This window comes from Triturus cristatus, chromosome 5_2, assembly GCF_964204655.1.
Source record: "Triturus cristatus chromosome 5_2, aTriCri1.1, whole genome shotgun sequence".
Classification (NCBI taxonomy): domain Eukaryota; kingdom Metazoa; phylum Chordata; class Amphibia; order Caudata; family Salamandridae; genus Triturus; species Triturus cristatus.
The window spans coordinates 551,726,533-551,747,995 of record NC_140588.1 but is presented as its reverse complement, the minus strand read 5'-3'; the positions used below and the strand labels follow the sequence as shown (position 1 = coordinate 551,747,995).

At 33.4% G+C, this 21,463-nt stretch overlaps 9 non-coding genes across 9 annotated transcripts; 4 read left to right on the top strand and 5 right to left on the bottom strand.

Moving 5' to 3' along the window:
* Positions 1-462: 462 nt before the first annotated feature.
* TRNAQ-UUG (transfer RNA glutamine (anticodon UUG)) lies at positions 463-534 on the bottom strand. Its single transcript has one exon. It is a non-coding gene; the product is annotated as a tRNA-Gln (tRNA).
* A 2,444-nt stretch (positions 535-2,978) lies between these two features.
* TRNAQ-UUG (transfer RNA glutamine (anticodon UUG)) lies at positions 2,979-3,050 on the bottom strand. The gene has a single exon. It is a non-coding gene; the product is annotated as a tRNA-Gln (tRNA).
* Positions 3,051-5,494: 2,444 nt separating this feature from the next.
* On the bottom strand, positions 5,495-5,566 carry TRNAQ-UUG (transfer RNA glutamine (anticodon UUG)). Its single transcript has one exon. It is a non-coding gene; the product is annotated as a tRNA-Gln (tRNA).
* A 1,548-nt stretch (positions 5,567-7,114) lies between these two features.
* TRNAQ-CUG (transfer RNA glutamine (anticodon CUG)) lies at positions 7,115-7,186 on the top strand. Its single transcript has one exon. It is a non-coding gene; the product is annotated as a tRNA-Gln (tRNA).
* Positions 7,187-8,010: 824 nt separating this feature from the next.
* Positions 8,011-8,082, bottom strand: TRNAQ-UUG (transfer RNA glutamine (anticodon UUG)). Its single transcript has one exon. It is a non-coding gene; the product is annotated as a tRNA-Gln (tRNA).
* A 1,548-nt stretch (positions 8,083-9,630) lies between these two features.
* TRNAQ-CUG (transfer RNA glutamine (anticodon CUG)) lies at positions 9,631-9,702 on the top strand. Its single transcript has one exon. It is a non-coding gene; the product is annotated as a tRNA-Gln (tRNA).
* An 825-nt stretch (positions 9,703-10,527) lies between these two features.
* Positions 10,528-10,599, bottom strand: TRNAQ-UUG (transfer RNA glutamine (anticodon UUG)). The gene has a single exon. It is a non-coding gene; the product is annotated as a tRNA-Gln (tRNA).
* Positions 10,600-17,181: 6,582 nt separating this feature from the next.
* TRNAQ-CUG (transfer RNA glutamine (anticodon CUG)) lies at positions 17,182-17,253 on the top strand. Its single transcript has one exon. It is a non-coding gene; the product is annotated as a tRNA-Gln (tRNA).
* A 2,445-nt stretch (positions 17,254-19,698) lies between these two features.
* TRNAQ-CUG (transfer RNA glutamine (anticodon CUG)) lies at positions 19,699-19,770 on the top strand. The gene has a single exon. It is a non-coding gene; the product is annotated as a tRNA-Gln (tRNA).
* Positions 19,771-21,463: the final 1,693 nt, after the last annotated feature.

Here is a 21,463-nt window from a genome sequence, read left to right as displayed (position 1 = left end):
ACACCTTTGACATGTCTTTCAAAAGATTCAACTTTTTTGGTTGTGGATTTACTGTTGAAAATCAGTGTGTAAAATCTTTGTACGTCTGAATTTCAAGATTATTATTCAAACTGCACATCTTCGGTCCCCGTAATACAAAGTTTGACTCCTCCAGTTTTGTTTTAATGAATGCTTTGCAATGAAAAAGTTCCTTGTTCGCCTTAACAATAACAGTAAGATTTTAAAAAGTAATGTCTTGCATCAGGCCCCTGTGATGAGTTTGAGAAACCAGAGTGAGTTTGTAAAATCTCTCATTATTTTGAGCCATTTAGTTTCCAGGTATGGTAAAATTTCTATTATTTGCTCACATCTAATAAACTTTTAGAGTATAATCAATAAATTAATTGTTCACCCTACCGGTATTAGATATGTGATATTAATGAATACACTTGAAAGAAAATGATTTGGTCAAGAGTCATAAAATGGTCCCACCGAGATTTGAACTCGGATCATTGGATTCAAAGTCCAAAGTGCTAACCATTACACCATGGAACCTCCCATGTGAAAGGAGCATAAACTGCTGCAGGAATGTGGAAATGTCAAAGTTTTTAATATTCTACTGTCAAAGAGAAACTGTATTGGATTGCTTTCCTATTCTGGTAAACTTTTGCATATTGAACTATGTTGGGGAAGGATGTTGCCCAAAAGACTCAAATAACGTTATAACTCTGTTGAACAGTGGTTTTTATGTGAGATAATATTTTTCAATGAAAGATAAGTTGCCCCATGAGGCAAATCTCTTCTGTCAAAATGGAAAGCTCACCCTGGTACGGGAGGGTGGATGGTGTCATGGTTAGCACTCTGGACTCTGAAAACAGGGATCTGAGTACAAATTTCAGTGGGACTTATCTGAACTTTACAATTTTCTTTTCCATTCAGTTCTTAGAAGTTTTATTTGGAACAACATCACATTTACTTATAAACATGTAAAAATCAACCTGTACATATGTATCTCTGTATATATAGCTATATGTCTCTGTATATTTATAGGAAAATATAAACATATAGATTATAAAAATAAATATAATTAGTGGAGGTGAAAATCATGAACAGTTGTTGCCTCTCAGCATTTGAAACATGAGTTTCTACTTCTTTCTCTTTTATATGTCCTGAAATTGAGATAGTCACTTTTTACTCAGTATTGATCCAACAATACAGTTTATGTATATAAAGCATATCATATGATTTGTGAACAATGTTCAAAAATTAGAATTTGATCAGTACCTGTGATGCCTCCGACCAAAAGCTTATATTTTACGATTGGAGATCAACTGTTGTAAATCAGCATGAAAAACATTTTCTTTTCACGATTTCCATACTAATATAAAACAACATTTTTACTAGCTGAATGAGATCATCATTTGGGTTCCTCTATGTTTGATTGAAGAAAACTTCTCATTCAAAATGTGCTATTTTCGCCTTATCAATAGCGGGAAAGCTTAAAAAAGTGATGCTGTGAATCACCCATCTGAAATGCGTTTGAGAAAATCAGAATATGATTTTATAATGGCTAACTACTTTGTGAAGAAATTTGATGTCAAAGTATTTTAAAGTTTGTATTGATGTAACTTGTTCAAGCTGATGGACATTTTGAAAGCATTCAATAATTGACTATTTCAACCTACTGGTGTTGGATTTGAGCTATCAATGAACAAAGATGAAGAAATGGAAAAGCTCAAGAGTAATAAAAAAAGTCCCTCCAAGGTTTCAAATCGGATCATTGGATGCAAAGTCCAAATTGCCAACCATTGCTCTATGGAGCCACCCATGCAGGAGACAGAGACATTGCTTCAGTAGTCTGTAAATGTAGACTGTTTTATTATGCTACAGGCAAAGATGAACAGTGTGATATAACTTTTATATTCAGATAAACATTTGAATATTTAACACTTTTATAGAGAATATAGCTGAAAAGAATCAAATCACATTAAAGCTCTATCCACTATGACCATTCAAATAAGATATCTTTTTATCAATATAAGAGAAGGCCATCACTGATGCGCTCTCTTTTGTCTCAATGGAAAAGTCACTCTTGTGTGAGAGGGTTCCATGGTGTAATGGTTAGCACTCTGGACTCTGAATCCAGCGATCCGTGTTCAAATCTCGGTGGGACCTACTACAATTATGAGATTCACTGTTTAACTCATTTTTTAGAATTTGGTCTAGAAAAAACATAATATCAATGTTTTATACTGATGCGTATGAACGCATAAGTATGTATAGATGCATACATAGCTTTATCCGTCTAGATAGCTGTTAGACAATATGAACATATCAATTATTCATTAACATAAATATTGAAGCTGAACCTAGAAACTGTTCTTTCACATCCACATTGTAAAAATGAGTTTATTTTCCTTTCTCATCTATATGGCCAGTAATGAGATAGTTCATTTTTGCTGATTTCTTAGCTGACAACATGCTGGACTTACACAGTGCATTTCATTGTGAATGTCTTTAAAAGTGAATTTCAGATTCACACCTTTGACATGTCTTTCAAAAGATTCAACTTTTTTGGTTGTGGATTTACTGTTGAAAATCAGTGTGTAAAATCTTTGTACGTCTGAATTTCAAGATTATTATTCAAACTGCACATCTTCGGTCCCCGTAATACAAAGTTTGACTCCTCAAGTTTTGTTTTAATGAATGCTTTGCAATGAAAAAGTTCCTTGTTCGCCTTAACAATAACAGTAAGATTTTAAAAGTAATGTCTTGCATCAGGCCCCTGTGATGAGTTTGAGAAACCAGAGTGAGTTTGTAAAATCTCTCATTATTTTGAGCCATTTAGTTTCCAGGTATGGTAAAATTTCTATTATTTGCTCACATCTAATAAACTTTTAGAGTATAATCAATAAATTAATTGTTCACCCTACCGGTATTAGATATGTGATATTAATGAATACACTTGAAAGAAAATGATTTGGTCAAGAGTCATAAAATGGTCCCACCGAGATTTGAACTCGGATCATTGGATTCAAAGTCCAAAGTGCTAACCATTACACCATGGAACCTCCCATGTGAAAGGAGCATAAACTGCTGCAGGAATGTGGAAATGTCAAAGTTTTTAATATTCTACTGTCAAAGAGAAACTGTATTGGATTGCTTTCCTATTCTGGTAAACTTTTGCATATTGAACTATGTTGGGGAAGGATGTTGCCCAAAAGACTCAAATAACGTTATAACTCTGTTGAACAGTGGTTTTTATGTGAGATAATATTTTTCAATGAAAGATAAGTTGCCCCCTGAGGCAAATCTCTTCTGTCAAAATGGAAAGCTCACCCTGGTACGGGAGGGTGGATGGTGTCATGGTTAGCACTCTGGACTCTGAAAACAGGGATCTGAGTACAAATTTCAGTGGGACTTATCTGAACTTTACAATTTTCTTTTCCATTCAGTTCTTAGAAGTTTTATTTGGAACAACATCACATTTACTTATAAACATGTAAAAATCAACCTGTACATATGTATCTCTGTATATATAGCTATATGTCTCTGTATATTTATAGGAAAATATAAACATATAGATTATAAAAATAAATATAATTAGTGGAGGTGAAAATCATGAACAGTTGTTGCCTCTCAGCATTTGAAACATGAGTTTCTACTTCTTTCTCTTTTATATGTCCTGAAATTGAGATAGTCACTTTTTACTCAGTATTGATCCAACAATACAGTTTATGTATATAAAGCATATCATATGATTTGTGAACAATGTTCAAAAATTAGAATTTGATCAGTACCTGTGATGCCTCCGACCAAAAGCTTATATTTTACGATTGGAGATCAACTGTTGTAAATCAGCATGAAAAACATTTTCTTTTCACGATTTCCATACTAATATAAAACAACATTTTTACTAGCTGAATGAGATCATCATTTGGGTTCCTCTATGTTTGATTGAAGAAAACTTCTCATTCAAAATGTGCTATTTTCGCCTTATCAATAGCGGGAAAGCTTAAAAAAGTGATGCTGTGAATCACCCATCTGAAATGCGTTTGAGAAAATCAGAATATGATTTTATAATGGCTAACTACTTTGTGAAGAAATTTGATGTCAAAGTATTTTAAAGTTTGTATTGATGTAACTTGTTCAAGCTGATGGACATTTTGAAAGCATTCAATAATTGACTATTTCAACCTACTGGTGTTGGATTTGAGCTATCAATGAACAAAGATGAAGAAATGGAAAAGCTCAAGAGTAATAAAAAAAGTCCCTCCAAGGTTTCAAATCGGATCATTGGATGCAAAGTCCAAATTGCCAACCATTGCTCTATGGAGCCACCCATGCAGGAGACAGAGACATTGCTTCAGTAGTCTGTAAATGTAGACTGTTTTATTATGCTACAGGCAAAGATGAACAGTGTGATATAACTTTTATATTCAGATAAACATTTGAATATTTAACACTTTTATAGAGAATATAGCTGAAAAGAATCAAATCACATTAAAGCTCTATCCACTATGACCATTCAAATAAGATATCTTTTTATCAATATAAGAGAAGGCCATCACTGATGCGCTCTCTTTTGTCTCAATGGAAAAGTCACTCTTGTGTGAGAGGGTTCCATGGTGTAATGGTTAGCACTCTGGACTCTGAATCCAGCGATCCGTGTTCAAATCTCGGTGGGACCTACTACAATTATGAGATTCACTGTTTAACTCATTTTTTAGAATTTGGTCTAGAAAAAACATAATATCAATGTTTTATACTGATGCGTATGAACGCATAAGTATGTATAGATGCATACATAGCTTTATCCGTCTAGATAGCTGTTAGACAATATGAACATATCAATTATTCATTAACATAAATATTGAAGCTGAACCTAGAAACTGTTCTTTCACATCCACATTGTAAACATGAGTTTAATTCCTTTCTCATCTATATGGCCAGTAATGAGATAGTTCATTTTTGCTGATTTCTTAGCTGACAACATGCTGGACTTACACAGTGCATTTCATTGTGAATGTCTTTAAAAGTGAATTTCAGATTCACACCTTTGACATGTCTTTCAAAAGATTCAACTTTTTTGGTTGTGGATTTACTGTTGAAAATCAGTGTGTAAAATCTTTGTACGTCTGAATTTCAAGATTATTATTCAAACTGCACATCTTCGGTCCCCGTAATACAAAGTTTGACTCCTCAAGTTTTGTTTTAATGAATGCTTTGCAATGAAAAAGTTCCTTGTTCGCCTTAACAATAACAGTAAGATTTTAAAAAGTAATGTCTTGCATCAGGCCCCTGTGATGAGTTTGAGAAACCAGAGTGAGTTTGTAAAATCTCTCATTATTTTGAGCCTTTTAGTTTCCAGGTATTGTAAAATTTCTATTATTTGCTCACATCTAATAAACTTTTAGAGTATAATCAATAAATTAATTGTTCACCCTACCGGCATTAGATATGTGATATTAATGAATACACTTGAAAGAAAATGATTTGGTCAAGAGTCATAAAACGGTCCCACCGAGATTTGAACTCGGATCATTGGATTCAAAGTCCAAAGTGCTAACCATTACACCATGGAACCTCCCATGTGAAAGGAGCATAAACTGCTGCAGGAATGTGGAAATGTCAAAGTTTTTAATATTCTACTGTCAAAGAGAAACTGTATTGGATTGCTTTCCTATTCTGGTAAACTTTTGCATATTGAACTATGTTGGGGAAGGATGTTGCCCAAAAGACTCAAATAACGTTATAACTCTGTTGAACAGTGGTTTTTATGTGAGATAATATTTTTCAATGAAAGATAAGTTGCCCCCTGAGGCAAATCTCTTCTGTCAAAATGGAAAGCTCACCCTGGTACGGGAGGGTGGATGGTGTCATGGTTAGCACTCTGGACTCTGAAAACAGGGATCTGAGTACAAATTTCAGTGGGACTTATCTGAACTTTACAATTTTCTTTTCCATTCAGTTCTTAGAAGTTTTATTTGGAACAACATCACATTTACTTATAAACATGTAAAAATCAACCTGTACATATGTATCTCTGTATATATAGCTATATGTCTCTGTATATTTATAGGAAAATATAAACATATAGATTATAAAAATAAATATAATTAGTGGAGGTGAAAATCATGAACAGTTGTTGCCTCTCAGCATTTGAAACATGAGTTTCTACTTCTTTCTCTTTTATATGTCCTGAAATTGAGATAGTCACTTTTTACTCAGTATTGATCCAACAATACAGTTTATGTATATAAAGCATATCATATGATTTGTGAACAATGTTCAAAAATTAGAATTTGATCAGTACCTGTGATGCCTCCGACCAAAAGCTTATATTTTACGATTGGAGATCAACTGTTGTAAATCAGCATGAAAAACATTTTCTTTTCACGATTTCCATACTAATATAAAACAACATTTTTACTAGCTGAATGAGATCATCATTTGGGTTCCTCTATGTTTGATTGAAGAAAACTTCTCATTCAAAATGTGCTATTTTCGCCTTATCAATAGCGGGAAAGCTTAAAAAAGTGATGCTGTGAATCACCCATCTGAAATGCGTTTGAGAAAATCAGAATATGATTTTATAATGGCTAACTACTTTGTGAAGAAATTTGATGTCAAAGTATTTTAAAGTTTGTATTGATGTAACTTGTTCAAGCTGATGGACATTTTGAAAGCATTCAATAATTGACTATTTCAACCTACTGGTGTTGGATTTGAGCTATCAATGAACAAAGATGAAGAAATGGAAAAGCTCAAGAGAAATAAAAAAAGTCCCTCCAAGGTTTCAAATCGGATCATTGGCTGCAAAGTCCAAATTGCCAACCATTGCTCTATGGAGCCACCCATGCAGGAGACAGAGACATTGCTTCAGTAGTCTGGAAATGTAGACTGTTTTATTATGCTACAGGCAAAGATGAACATTGTGATATAACTTTTATATTCAGATAAACATTTGAATATTTAACACTTTTATAGAGAATATAGCTGAAAAGAATCAAATCACATTAAAGCTCTATCCACTATGACCATTCAAATGAGATATCTTTTTATCAATATAAGAGAAGGCCATCACTGATGCGCTCTCTTTTGTCTCAATGGAAAAGTCACTCTTGTGTGAGAGGGTTCCATGGTGTAATGGTTAGCACTCTGGACTCTGAATCCAGCGATCCGAGTTCAAATCTCGGTGGGACCTACTACAATTATGAGATTCACTGTTTAACTCATTTTTTAGAATTTGGTCTAGAAAAAACATAATATCAATGTTTTATACTGATGCGTATGAACGCATAAGTATGTATAGATGCATACATAGCTTTATCCGTCTAGATAGCTGTTAGACAATATGAACATATCAATTATTCATTAACATAAATATTGAAGCCTAACCTAGAAACTGTTCTTTCACATCCACATTGTAAACATGAGTTTATTTTCCTTTCTCATCTATATGGCCAGTAATGAGATAGTTCATTTTTGCTGATTTCTTAGCTGACAACATGCTGGACTTACACAGTGCATTTCATTGTGAATGTCTTTAAAAGTGAATTTCAGATTCACACCTTTGACATGTCTTTCAAAAGATTCAACTTTTTTGGTTGTGGATTTACTGTTGAAAATCAGTGTGCAAAATCTTTGTACGTCTGAATTTCAAGATTATTATTCAAACTGCACATCTTCGGTCCCCGTAATACAAAGTTTGACTCCTCCAGTTTTGTTTTAATGAATGCTTTGCAATGAAAAAGTTCCTTGTTCGCCTTAACAATAACAGTAAGATTTTAAAAGTAATGTCTTGCATCAGGCCCCTGTGATGAGTTTGAGAAACCAGAGTGAGTTTGTAAAATCTCTCATTATTTTGAGCCATTTAGTTTCCAGGTATGGTAAAATTTCTATTATTTGCTCACATCTAATAAACTTTTAGAGTATAATCAATAAATTAATTGTTCACCCTACCGGTATTAGATATGTGATATTAATGAATACACTTGAAAGAAAATGATTTGGTCAAGAGTCATAAAATGGTCCCACCGAGATTTGAACTCGGATCATTGGATTCAAAGTCCAAAGTGCTAACCATTACACCATGGAACCTCCCATGTGAAAGGAGCATAAACTGCTGCAGGAATGTGGAAATGTCAAAGTTTTTAATATTCTACTGTCAAAGAGAAACTGTATTGGATTGCTTTCCTATTCTGGTAAACTTTTGCATATTGAACTATGTTGGGGAAGGATGTTGCCCAAAAGACTCAAATAACGTTATAACTCTGTTGAACAGTGGTTTTTATGTGAGATAATATTTTTCAATGAAAGATAAGTTGCCCCCTGAGGCAAATCTCTTCTGTCAAAATGGAAAGCTCACCCTGGTACGGGAGGGTGGATGGTGTCATGGTTAGCACTCTGGACTCTGAAAACAGGGATCTGAGTACAAATTTCAGTGGGACTTATCTGAACTTTACAATTTTCTTTTCCATTCAGTTCTTAGAAGTTTTATTTGGAACAACATCACATTTACTTATAAACATGTAAAAATCAACCTGTACATATGTATCTCTGTATATATAGCTATATGTCTCTGTATATTTATAGGAAAATATAAACATATAGATTATAAAAATAAATATAATTAGTGGAGGTGAAAATCATGAACAGTTGTTGCCTCTCAGCATTTGAAACATGAGTTTCTACTTCTTTCTCTTTTATATGTCCTGAAATTGAGATAGTCACTTTTTACTCAGTATTGATCCAACAATACAGTTTATGTATATAAAGCATATCATATGATTTGTGAACAATGTTCAAAAATTAGAATTTGATCAGTACCTGTGATGCCTCCGACCAAAAGCTTATATTTTACGATTGGAGATCAACTGTTGTAAATCAGCATGAAAAACATTTTCTTTTCACGATTTCCATACTAATATAAAACAACATTTTTACTAGCTGAATGAGATCATCATTTGGGTTCCTCTATGTTTGATTGAAGAAAACTTCTCATTCAAAATGTGCTATTTTCGCCTTATCAATAGCGGGAAAGCTTAAAAAAGTGATGCTGTGAATCACCCATCTGAAATGCGTTTGAGAAAATCAGAATATGATTTTATAATGGCTAACTACTTTGTGAAGAAATTTGATGTCAAAGTATTTTAAAGTTTGTATTGATGTAACTTGTTCAAGCTGATGGACATTTTGAAAGCATTCAATAATTGACTATTTCAACCTACTGGTGTTGGATTTGAGCTATCAATGAACAAAGATGAAGAAATGGAAAAGCTCAAGAGAAATAAAAAAAGTCCCTCCAAGGTTTCAAATCGGATCATTGGCTGCAAAGTCCAAATTGCCAACCATTGCTCTATGGAGCCACCCATGCAGGAGACAGAGACATTGCTTCAGTAGTCTGGAAATGTAGACTGTTTTATTATGCTACAGGCAAAGATGAACATTGTGATATAACTTTTATATTCAGATAAACATTTGAATATTTAACACTTTTATAGAGAATATAGCTGAAAAGAATCAAATCACATTAAAGCTCTATCCACTATGACCATTCAAATGAGATATCTTTTTATCAATATAAGAGAAGGCCATCACTGATGCGCTCTCTTTTGTCTCAATGGAAAAGTCACTCTTGTGTGAGAAGGTTCCATGGTGTAATGGTTAGCACTCTGGACTCTGAATCCAGCGATCCGAGTTCAAATCTCGGTGGGACCTACTACAATTATGAGATTCACTGTTTAACTCATTTTTTAGAATTTGGTCTAGAAAAAACATAATATCAATGTTTTATACTGATGCGTATGAACGCATAAGTATGTATAGATGCATACATAGCTTTATCCGTCTAGATAGCTGTTAGACAATATGAACATATCAATTATTCATTAACATAAATATTGAAGCTGAACCTAGAAACTGTTCTTTCACATCCACATTGTAAACATGAGTTTATTTTCCTTTCTCATCTATATGGCCAGTAATGAGATAGTTCATTTTTGCTGATTTCTTAGCTGACAACATGCTGGACTTACACAGTGCATTTCATTGTGAATGTCTTTAAAAGTGAATTTCAGATTCACACCTTTGACATGTCTTTCAAAAGATTCAACTTTTTTGGTTGTGGATTTACTGTTGAAAATCAGTGTGTAAAATCTTTGTACGTCTGAATTTCAAGATTATTATTCAAACTGCACATCTTCGGTCCCCGTAATACAAAGTTTGACTCCTCCAGTTTTGTTTTAATGAATGCTTTGCAATGAAAAAGTTCCTTGTTCGCCTTAACAATAACAGTAAGATTTTAAAAAGTAATGTCTTGCATCAGGCCCCTGTGATGAGTTTGAGAAACCAGAGTGAGTTTGTAAAATCTCTCATTATTTTGAGCCATTTAGTTTCCAGGTATGGTAAAATTTCTATTATTTGCTCACATCTAATAAACTTTTAGAGTATAATCAATAAATGAATTGTTCACCCTACCGGTATTAGATATGTGATATTAATGAATACACTTGAAAGAAAATGATTTGGTCAAGAGTCATAAAATGGTCCCACCGAGATTTGAACTCGGATCATTGGATTCAAAGTCCAAAGTGCTAACCATTACACCATGGAACCTCCCATGTGAAAGGAGCATAAACTGCTGCAGGAATGTGGAAATGTCAAAGTTTTTAATATTCTACTGTCAAAGAGAAACTGTATTGGATTGCTTTCCTATTCTGGTAAACTTTTGCATATTGAACTATGTTGGGGAAGGATGTTGCCCAAAAGACTCAAATAACGTTATAACTCTGTTGAACAGTGGTTTTTATGTGAGATAATATTTTTCAATGAAAGATAAGTTGCCCCATGAGGCAAATCTCTTCTGTCAAAATGGAAAGCTCACCCTGGTACGGGAGGGTGGATGGTGTCATGGTTAGCACTCTGGACTCTGAAAACAGGGATCTGAGTACAAATTTCAGTGGGACTTATCTGAACTTTACAATTTTCTTTTCCATTCAGTTCTTAGAAGTTTTATTTGGAACAACATCACATTTACTTATAAACATGTAAAAATCAACCTGTACATATGTATCTCTGTATATATAGCTATATGTCTCTGTATATTTATAGGAAAATATAAACATATAGATTATAAAAATAAATATAATTAGTGGAGGTGAAAATCATGAACAGTTGTTGCCTCTCAGCATTTGAAACATGAGTTTCTACTTCTTTCTCTTTTATATGTCCTGAAATTGAGATAGTCACTTTTTACTCAGTATTGATCCAACAATACAGTTTATGTATATAAAGCATATCATATGATTTGTGAACAATGTTCAAAAATTAGAATTTGATCAGTACCTGTGATGCCTCCGACCAAAAGCTTATATTTTACGATTGGAGATCAACTGTTGTAAATCAGCATGAAAAACATTTTCTTTTCACGATTTCCATACTAATATAAAACAACATTTTTACTAGCTGAATGAGATCATCATTTGGGTTCCTCTATGTTTGATTGAAGAAAACTTCTCATTCAAAATGTGCTATTTTCGCCTTATCAATAGCGGGAAAGCTTAAAAAAGTGATGCTGTGAATCACCCATCTGAAATGCGTTTGAGAAAATCAGAATATGATTTTATAATGGCTAACTACTTTGTGAAGAAATTTGATGTCAAAGTATTTTAAAGTTTGTATTGATGTAACTTGTTCAAGCTGATGGACATTTTGAAAGCATTCAATAATTGACTATTTCAACCTACTGGTGTTGGATTTGAGCTATCAATGAACAAAGATGAAGAAATGGAAAAGCTCAAGAGTAATAAAAAAAGTCCCTCCAAGGTTTCAAATCGGATCATTGGATGCAAAGTCCAAATTGCCAACCATTGCTCTATGGAGCCACCCATGCAGGAGACAGAGACATTGCTTCAGTAGTCTGTAAATGTAGACTGTTTTATTATGCTACAGGCAAAGATGAACAGTGTGATATAACTTTTATATTCAGATAAACATTTGAATATTTAACACTTTTATAGAGAATATAGCTGAAAAGAATCAAATCACATTAAAGCTCTATCCACTATGACCATTCAAATAAGATATCTTTTTATCAATATAAGAGAAGGCCATCACTGATGCGCTCTCTTTTGTCTCAATGGAAAAGTCACTCTTGTGTGAGAGGGTTCCATGGTGTAATGGTTAGCACTCTGGACTCTGAATCCAGCGATCCGTGTTCAAATCTCGGTGGGACCTACTACAATTATGAGATTCACTGTTTAACTCATTTTTTAGAATTTGGTCTAGAAAAAACATAATATCAATGTTTTATACTGATGCGTATGAACGCATAAGTATGTATAGATGCATACATAGCTTTATCCGTCTAGATAGCTGTTAGACAATATGAACATATCAATTATTCATTAACATAAATATTGAAGCTGAACCTAGAAACTGTTCTTTCACATCCACATTGTAAAAATGAGTTTATTTTCCTTTCTCATCTATATGGCCAGTAATGAGATAGTTCATTTTTGCTGATTTCTTAGCTGACAACATGCTGGACTTACACAGTGCATTTCATTGTGAATGTCTTTAAAAGTGAATTTCAGATTCACACCTTTGACATGTCTTTCAAAAGATTCAACTTTTTTGGTTGTGGATTTACTGTTGAAAATCAGTGTGTAAAATCTTTGTACGTCTGAATTTCAAGATTATTATTCAAACTGCACATCTTCGGTCCCCGTAATACAAAGTTTGACTCCTCAAGTTTTGTTTTAATGAATGCTTTGCAATGAAAAAGTTCCTTGTTCGCCTTAACAATAACAGTAAGATTTTAAAAAGTAATGTCTTGCATCAGGCCGCTGTGATGAGTTTGAGAAACCAGAGTGAGTTTGTAAAATCTCTCATTATTTTGAGCCATTTAGTTTCCAGGTATGGTAAAATTTCTATTATTTGCTCACATCTAATAAACTTTTAGAGTATAATCAATAAATTAATTGTTCACCCTACCGGTATTAGATATGTGATATTAATGAATACACTTGAAAGAAAATGATTTGGTCAAGAGTCATAAAATGTTCCCACCGAGATTTGAACTCGGATCATTGGATTCAAAGTCCAAAGTGCTAACCATTACACCATGGAACCTCCCATGTGAAAGGAGCATAAACTGCTGCAGGAATGTGGAAATGTCAAAGTTTTTAATATTCTACTGTCAAAGAGAAACTGAATTGGATTGCTTTCCTATTCTGGTAAACTTTTGCATATTGAACTATGTTGGGGAAGGATGTTGCCCAAAAGACACAAATAACGTTATAACTCTGTTGAACAGTGGTTTTTATGTGAGATAATATTTTTCAATGAAAGATAAGTTGCCCCCTGAGGCAAATCTCTTCTGTCAAAATGTAAAGCTCACCCTGGTACGGGAGGGTGGATGGTGTCATGGTTAGCACTCTGGACTCTGAAAACAGGGATCTGAGTACAAATTTCAGTGGGACTTATCTGAACTTTACAATTTTCTTTTCCATTCAGTTCTTAGAAGTTTTATTTGGAACAACATCACATTTACTTATAAACATGTAAAAATCAACCTGTACATATGTATCTCTGTATATATAGCTATATGTCTCTGTATATTTATAGGAAAATATAAACATATCGATTATAAAAATAAATATAATTAGTGGAGGTGAAAATCATGAACAGTTGTTGCCTCTCAGCATTTGAAACATGAGTTTCTACTTCTTTCTCTTTTATATGTCCTGAAATTGAGATAGTCACTTTTTACTCATTATTGATCCAACGATACAGTTTATGTATAGAAAGCATATCATATGATTTGTGAACAATGTTCAAAAATTAGAATTTGATCAGTACCTGTGATGCCTCCGACCAAAAGCTTATATTTTACGATTGGAGATCAACTGTTGTAAATCAGCATGAAACACATTTTCTTTTCACGATTTCCATACTAATATAAAACAACATTTTTACTAGCTGAATGAGATCATCATTTGGGTTCCTCTATGTTTGATTGAAGAAAACTTCTCATTCAAAATGTGCTATATTCGCCTTATCAATAGCGGGAAAGCTTAAAAAAGTGATGCTGTGAATCACCCATCTGAAATGCGTTTGAGAAAATCAGAATATGATTTTATAATGGCTAACTACTTTGTGAAGAAATTTGATGTCAAAGTATTTTAAAGTTTGTATTGATGTAACTTGTTCAAGCTGATGGACATTTTGAAAGCATTCAATAATTGACTCTTTCAACCTACTGGTGTTGGATTTGAGCTATCAATGAACAAAGATGAAGAAATGGAAAAGCTCAAGAGTAATAAAAAAAGTCCCTCCAAGGTTTCAAATCGGATCATTGGATGCAAAGTCCAAATTGCCAACCATTGCTCTATGGAGCCACCCATGCAGGAGACAGAGACATTGCTTCAGTAGTCTGTAAATGTAGACTGTTTTATTATGCTACAGGCAAAGATGAACAGTGTGATATAACTTTTATATTCAGATAAACATTTGAATATTTAACACTTTTATAGAGAATATAGCTGAAAAGAATCAAATCACATTAAAGCTCTATCCACTATGACCATTCAAATAAGATATCTTTTTATCAATATAAGAGAAGGCCATCACTGATGCGCTCTCTTTTGTCTCAATGGAAAAGTCACTCTTGTGTGAGAGGGTTCCATGGTGTAATGGTTAGCACTCTGGACTCTGAATCCAGCGATCCGTGTTCAAATCTCGGTGGGACCTACTACAATTATGAGATTCACTGTTTAACTCATTTTTTAGAATTTGGTCTAGAAAAAACATAATATCAATGTTTTATACTGATGCGTATGAACGCATAAGTATGTATAGATGCATACATAGCTTTATCCGTCTAGATAGCTGTTAGACAATATGAACATATCAATTATTCATTAACATAAATATTGAAGCTGAACCTAGAAACTGTTCTTTCACATCCATATTGTAAAAATGAGTTTATTTTCCTTTCTCATCTATATGGCCAGTAATGAGATAGTTCATTTTTGCTGATTTCTTAGCTGACAACATGCTGGACTTACACAGTGCATTTCATTGTGAATGTCTTTAAAAGTGAATTTCAGATTCACACCTTTGACATGTCTTTCAAAAGATTCAACTTTTTTGGTTGTGGATTTACTGTTGAAAATCAGTGTGTAAAATCTTTGTACGTCTGAATTTCAAGATTATTATTCAAACTGCACATCTTCGGTCCCCGTAATACAAAGTTTGACTCCTCAAGTTTTGTTTTAATGAATGCTTTGCAATGAAAAAGTTCCTTGTTCGCCTTAACAATAACAGTAAGATTTTAAAAAGTAATGTCTTGCATCAGGCCGCTGTGATGAGTTTGAGAAACCAGAGTGAGTTTGTAAAATCTCTCATTATTTTGAGCCATTTAGTTTCCAGGTATGGTAAAATTTCTATTATTTGCTCACATCTAATAAACTTTTAGAGTATAATCAATAAATTAATTGTTCACCCTACCGGTATTAGATATGTGATATTAATGAATACACTTGAAAGAAAATGATTTGGTCAAGAGTCATAAAATGTTCCCACCGAGATTTGAACTCGGATCATTGGATTCAAAGTCCAAAGTGCTAACCATTACACCATGGAACCTCCCATGTGAAAGGAGCATAAACTGCTGCAGGAATGTGGAAATGTCAAAGTTTTTAATATTCTACTGTCAAAGAGAAACTGAATTGGATTGCTTTCCTATTCTGGTAAACTTTTGCATATTGAACTATGTTGGGGAAGGATGTTGCCCAAAAGACACAAATAACGTTATAACTCTGTTGAACAGTGGTTTTTATGTGAGATAATATTTTTCAATGAAAGATAAGTTGCCCCCTGAGGCAAATCTCTTCTGTCAAAATGTAAAGCTCACCCTGGTACGGGAGGGTGGATGGTGTCATGGTTAGCACTCTGGACTCTGAAAACAGGGATCTGAGTACAAATTTCAGTGGGACTTATCTGAACTTTACAATTTTCTTTTCCATTCAGTTCTTAGAAGTTTTATTTGGAACAACATCACATTTACTTATAAACATGTAAAAATCAACCTGTACATATGTATCTCTGTATATATAGCTATATGTCTCTGTATATTTATAGGAAAATATAAACATATCGATTATAAAAATAAATATAATTAGTGGAGGTGAAAATCATGAACAGTTGTTGCCTCTCAGCATTTGAAACATGAGTTTCTACTTCTTTCTCTTTTATATGTCCTGAAATTGAGATAGTCACTTTTTACTCATTATTGATCCAACGATACAGTTTATGTATAGAAAGCATATCATATGATTTGTGAACAATGTTCAAAAATTAGAATTTGATCAGTACCTGTGATGCCTCCGACCAAAAGCTTATATTTTACGATTGGAGATCAACTGTTGTAAATCAGCATGAAACACATTTTCTTTTCACGATTTCCATACTAATATAAAACAACATTTTTACTAGCTGAATGAGATCATCATTTGGGTTCCTCTATGTTTGATTGAAGAAAACTTCTCATTCAAAATGTGCTATATTCGCCTTATCAATAGCGGGAAAGCTTAAAAAAGTGATGCTGTGAATCACCCATCTGAAATGCGTTTGAGAAAATCAGAATATGATTTTATAATGGCTAACTACTTTGTGAAGAAATTTGATGTCAAAGTATTTTAAAGTTTGTATTGATGTAACTTGTTCAAGCTGATGGACATTTTGAAAGCATTCAATAATTGACTCTTTCAACCTACTGGTGTTGGATTTGAGCTATCAATGAACAAAGATGAAGAAATGGAAAAGCTCAAGAGTAATAAAAAAAGTCCCTCCAAGGTTTCAAATCGGATCATTGGATGCAAAGTCCAAATTGCCAACCATTGCTCTATGGAGCCACCCATGCAGGAGACAGAGACATTGCTTCAGTAGTCTGGAAATGTAGACTGTTTTATTATGCTACAGGCAAAGATGAACATTGTGATATAACTTTTATATTCAGATAAACATTTGAATATTTAACACTTTTATAGAGAATATAGCTGAAAAGAATCAAATCACATTAAAGCTCTATCCACTATGACCATTCAAATGAGATATCTTTTTATCAATATAAGAGCAGGCCATCACTGATGCGCTCTCTTTTGTCTCAATGGAAAAGTCACTCTTGTGTGAGAGGGTTCCATGGTGTAATGGTTAGCACTCTGGACTCTGAATCCAGCGATCCGAGTTCAAATCTCGGTGGGACCTACTACAATTATGAGATTCACTGTTTAACTCAATTTTTAGAATTTGGTCTAGAAAAAACATAATATTAATGTTTTATACTGATGCGTATGAACGCATAAGTATGTATAGATGCATACATAGCTTTATCTGTCTAGATAGCTGTTAGACAATATGAACATATCAATTATTCATTAACATAAATATTGAAGCTGAACCTAGAAACTGTTCTTTCACATCCACATTGTAAACATGAGTTTATTTTCCTTTCTCATCTATATGGCCAGTAATGAGATAGTTCAGTTTTGCTGATTTCTTAGCTGACAACATGCTGGACTTACACAGTGCATTTCATTGTGAATGTCTTTAAAAGTGAATTTCAGATTCACACCTTTGACATGTCTTTCAAAAGATTCAACTTTTTTGGTTGTGGATTTACTGTTGAAAATCAGTGTGTAAAATCTTTGTACGTCTGAATTTCAAGATTATTATTCAAACTGCACATCTTCGGTCCCCGTAATACAAAGTTTGACTCCTCAAGTTTTGTTTTAATGAATGCTTTGCAATGAAAAAGTTCCTTGTTCCCCTTAACAATAACAGTAAGATTTTAAAAAGTAATGTCTTGCATCAGGCCCCTGTGATGAGTTTGAGAAACCAGAGTGAGTTTGTAAAATCTCTCATTATTTTGAGCCATTTAGTTTCCAGGTATTGTAAAATTTCTATTATTTGCTCACATCTAATAAACTTTTAGAGTATACTCAATAAATTAATTGTTCACCCTACCGGTATTAGATATGTGATATTAATGAATACACTTGAAAGAAAATGATTTGGTCAAGAGTCATAAAATGTTCCCACCGAGATTTGAACTCGGATCATTGGATTCAAAGTCCAAAGTGCTAACCATTACACCATGGAACCTCCCATGTGAAAGGAGCATAAACTGCTGCAGGAATGTGGAAATGTCAAAGTTTTTAATATTCTACTGTCAAAGAGAAACTGAATTGGATTGCTTTCCTATTCTGGTAAACTTTTGCATATTGAACTATGTTGGGGAAGGATGTTGCCCAAAAGACTCAAATAACGTTATAACTCTGTTGAACAGTGGTTTTTATGTGAGATAATATTTTTCAATGAAAGATAAGTTGCCCCCTGAGGCAAATCTCTTCTGTCAAAATGGAAAGCTCACCCTGGTACGGGAGGGTGGATGGTGTCATGGTTAGCACTCTGGACTCTGAAAACAGGGATCTGAGTACAAATTTCAGTGGGACTTATCTGAACTTTACAATTTTCTTTTCCATTCAGTTCTTAGAAGTTTTATTTGGAACAACATCACATTTACTTATAAACATGTAAAAATCAACCTGTACATATGTATCTCTGTATATATAGCTATATGTCTCTGTATATTTATAGGAAAATATAAACATATCTATTATAAAAATAAATATAATTAGTGGAGGTGAAAATCATGAACAGTTGTTGCCTCTCAGCATTTGAAACATGAGTTTCTACTTCTTTCTCTTTTATATGTCCTGAAATTGAGATAGTCACTTTTTACTCATTATTGATCCAACAATACAGTTTATGTATATAAAGCATATCATATGATTTGTGAACAATGTTCAAAAATTAGAATTTGATCAGTACCTGTGATGCCTCCGACCAAAAGCTTATATTTTACGATTGGAGATCAACTGTTGTAAATCAGCATGAAACACATTTTCTTTTCACGATTTCCATACTAATATAAAACAACATTTTTACTAGCTGAATGAGATCATCATTTGGGTTCCTCTATGTTTGATTGAAGAAAACTTCTCATTCAAAATGTGCTATATTCGCCTTATCAATAGCGGGAAAGCTTAAAAAAGTGATGCTGTGAATCACCCATCTGAAATGCGTTTGAGAAAATCAGAATATGATTTTATAATGGCTAACTACTTTGTGAAGAAATTTGATGTCAAAGTATTTTAAAGTTTGTATTGATGTAACTTGTTCAAGCTGATGGACATTTTGAAAGCATTCAATAATTGACTCTTTCAACCTACTGGTGTTGGATTTGAGCTATCAATGAACAAAGATGAAGAAATGGAAAAGCTCAAGAGTAATAAAAAAAGTCCCTCCAAGGTTTCAAATCGGATCATTGGATGCAAAGTCCAAATTGCCAACCATTGCTCTATGGAGCCAACCATGCAGGAGACAGAGACATTGCTTCAGTAGTCTGGAAATGTAGACTGTTTTATTATGCTACAGGCAAAGATGAACATTGTGATATAACTTTTATATTCAGATAAACATTTGAATATTTAACACTTTTATAGAGAATATAGCTGAAAAGAATCAAATCACATTAAAGCTCTATCCACTATGACCATTCAAATGAGATATCTTTTTATCAATATAAGAGAAGGCCATCACTGATGCGCTCTCTTTTGTCTCAATGGAAAAGTCACTCTTTTGTGAGAGGGTTCCATGGTGTAATGGTTAGCACTCTGGACTCTGAATCCAGCGATCCGAGTTCAAATCTCGGTGGGACCTACTACAATTATGAGATTCACTGTTTAACTCATTTTTTAGAATTTGGTCTAGAAAAAACATAATATCAATGTTTTATACTGATGCGTATGAACGCACAAGTATGTATAGATGCATACATAGCTTTATCCGTCTAGATAGCTGTTAGACAATATGAACATATCAATTATTCATTAACATAAATATTGAAGCTGAACCTAGAAACTGTTCTTTCACATCCACATTGTAAACATGAGTTTATTTTCCTTTCTCATCTATATGGCCAGTAATGAGATAGTTCAGTTTTGCTGATTTCTTAGCTGACAACATGCTGGACTTACACAGTGCATTTCATTGTGAATGTCTTTAAAAGTGAATTTCAGATTCACACCTTTGACATGTCTTTCAAAAGATTCAACTTTTTTGGTTGTGGATTTACTGTTGAAAATCAGTGTGTAAAATCTTTGTACGTCTGAATTTCAAGATTATTATTCAAACTGCACATCTTCGGTCCCCGTAATACAAAGTTTGACTCCTCAAGTTTTGTTTTAATGAATGCTTTGCAATGAAAAAGTTCCTTGTTCCCCTTAACAATAACAGTAAGATTTTAAAAAGTAATGTCTTGCATCAGGCCCCTGTGATGAGTTTGAGAAACCAGAGTGAGTTTGTAAAATCTCTCATTATTTTGAGCCATTTAGTTTCCAGGTATTGTAAAATTTCTATTATTTGCTCACATCTAATAAACTTTTAGAGTATAATCAATAAATTAATTGTTCACCCTACCGGTATTAGATATGTGATATTAATGAATACACTTGAAAGAAAATGATTTGGTCAAGAGTCATAAAATGTTCCCAATGAGATTTGAACTCGGATCATTGGATTCAACGTCCAAAGTGCTAACCATTACACCATGGAACCTCCCATGTGAAAGGAGCATAAACTGCTGCAGGAATGTGGAAATGTCAAAGTTTTTAATATTCTACTGTCAAAGAGAAACTGAATTGGATTGCTTTCCTATTCTGGTAAACTTTTGCATATTGAACTATGTTGGGGAAGGATGTTGCCCAAAAGACTCAAATAACGTTATAACTCTGTTGAACAGTGGTTTTTATGTGAGATAATATTTTTCAATGAAAGATAAGTTGCCCCCTGAGGCAAATCTCTTCTGTCAAAATGTAAAGCTCACCCTGGTACGGGAGGGTGGATGGTGTCAGGGTTAGCACTCTGGACTCTGAAAACAGGGATCTGAGTACAAATTTCAGTGGGACTTATCTGAACTTTACAATTTTCTTTTCCATTCAGTTCTTAGAAGTTTTATTTGGAACAACATCACATTTACTTATAAACATGTAAAAATCAACCTGTACATATATATCTCTGTATATATAGCTATATGTCTCTGTATATTTATAGGAAAATATAAACATATAGATTATAAAAATAAATATAATTAGTGGAGGTGAAAATCATGAACAGTTGTTGCCTCTCAGCATTTGAAACATGAGTTTCTACTTCTTTCTCTTTTATATGTCCTGAAATTGAGATAGTCACTTTTTACTCATTATTGATCCAACAATACAGTTTATGTATATAAAGCATATCATATGATTTGTGAACAATGTTCAAAAATTAGAATTTGATCAGTACCTGTGATGCCTCCGACCAAAAGCTGATATTTTACGATTGGAGATCAACTGTTGTAAATCAGCATGAA